The sequence below is a fragment of the Nylanderia fulva genome, unplaced genomic scaffold, assembly GCF_048542155.1.
Source record: "Nylanderia fulva isolate GAGA-0341 unplaced genomic scaffold, ASM4854215v1 Scaffold505, whole genome shotgun sequence".
NCBI classification, from domain to species: Eukaryota; Metazoa; Arthropoda; class Insecta; order Hymenoptera; family Formicidae; genus Nylanderia; species Nylanderia fulva.
The window spans coordinates 47,501-49,749 of NW_028190594.1; positions in this window are offsets into that span (position 1 = coordinate 47,501).

Sequence of the window (2,249 nt, forward strand, 5' to 3'; positions counted from 1 at the left end):
TTATTAGATTTTTTCTTATACGGTATAGATTTCTTGCATATTTGGTCTAGTATAGTAGAATATGTTTTGACCGCCATTTCTGGCTCATCTATTTGTAATTTATTCAACGCATCATTTGAGAATTGATTTATTAGGAGCTCCTTAAATGTTTCCCAATTGGCTTTCTTGTTGTTAGTTATTGTATTTTATAAATTTTCTGTTTGTTTTTTCGTTAATTTTAAGGTCTAAGATAACTAAATTATGGTCACTAGTAGTGCATTTTGATGAAACATTCCATCTCTCGCATATACCAAGTGTGTTCTCACTGACTAAGGTTAGGTCGATGTTTGACCATTCAAAAGTTGGTGTATCACTGGCTTCGTTTATTACGTATAATCTATTTGCAATTATAAATTCTTCCATGATTCTTCCTCGGTCATCCACTTCTTCAGAAAACCATAGATCTGATTTTGCATTGGCATCCATAGTTATGATTATCTTTTTTGAATTTAATTTATTGATTATATTTTCCATCTCAATTAGTATTGGCTCTATATTTAGTGAGAATTGGCAATAAGTATTTATAATGAAGAAGTCCTCCATCTCAGTCATAACTTGGAAGCACATTATATGAGGAGTGTCAAAGTGTGTTAAATGAAAAGCCTCTATTTTTTCATTTGCAATTATGGCAGCAACCCAGGGGTTATCTACTCCAGGTTGTATTTTAGATAGATACCCTGCAGAGTATCCGCGAACCATGCCCTTGTATGTATAAGGTTCTTGAATACACAAAATATCTATGTGTAGTTCTTTAATTAGGAGTTCTAAATTGGCAGCAGCAGCCATTGCTCTTTGTGCGTTTATTTGTGCAATTCTTAGTTCCATTCAATTTTATTATAGTATAATTCTAAATACTTTTTATATTCAGGGCATTCTTTGTGTTTTACGCTATGCTTGACCTCTTTCCTTTTACTGCGTACACAATTTATACATTGCGTCTCTTTCTGACAGTCTTTTTTAACGTGTCCTTTTTCACCACAATTCCCACAGATTTCATCTGTGACCTTGCAAAATTTTGCTATATGCCCATATCTATGGCATTTAAAACATCTTGTGATATTTATGTATTCTTTAATTCTATAAGTTCTCCATTGCATAAATATTCTTCCCTTTTCAACCAATCTTCCTAAGAATCTACCTGGTACTTGTACTATCCAGTTTACATTATTATTATTATGTGTCTTAAAACTGTGTTTCATAATAACTTTTTCTTTTAGTTCTTCTGTCTCATTTGTTTGTATTGTATCGAAGTTTTTCTCAATTAAATCTTCCTTTAAGTCTTCAAGCTTGTATTCTTTCTCTACATCGTATATTATGATAGATGGGGAGGTTTTTCTCGGTTCTTCAATTTTCAATCCCTTTTTTTTAAAATTAACTTTTTTAATTAAATCTATGTCTTGTTTGCTATTTATTTCAACTACTACTGCCTTATTCTTGATGTTTCTGATTCCTTTAACTTTCAATTTGTTTTTGATCCCTTTTAATTCATCTATTACTTGTGTCCTAATATCTTCATTTGTTCTATCGTCGTTAGTTTCTTTTTCAGGTTTAATTATTATAGCTTTATGTCTTTTGTTACGGTTTATTCTCTCTGTTTTAGGTTCAACATCATATTGCCTTCCGGAGCTTTTCGTCGAGGTTACCTCAGCGTAAGTACTTTTTATTCTGCTACCTTGAAATATTGACTTCCATTTTTCTTTTTCAATAATTTCTTCATTAAGCTTATTTTCTAGTACGGCCCATTTAGCTAATATAAATTTTATCGCGGTTTTACTTATTTTGTTTGTCTCATTAAATAGAAACTCTTCTAATATCGTCCTGGTTCTGATAATTTTATCTAAGTTACTTTGTTCGTTTTCGTATTCTTCATTTGATTTCTTTCTTTTCTTTTGTATTTGTCTAATATTGCTAACATCTTCCGGCATGGAAGTCGTTGAGCCCGAACGTATCGTCCTAAAGGTCGCTTCAATCTCCTCCGTCTCTACGTCAAAATGTTTTGTTTTTAAGTGTTCATTTTCCATAGTCATCCCACGAGTGCGGTAGGAAATGATGTCAACTGTAGCAGAGCCTCCTATACTACAGCAAGCCTAAATACTACGGAGGGTCGGCCGGTACCCCGTAGGGATCGTTCAGGACTGTGCTATTTAAAGTCCCCACAGCCATGCATCCATCGACACGATGCCTCCCACCTTGGATTGGGACGTGTACCC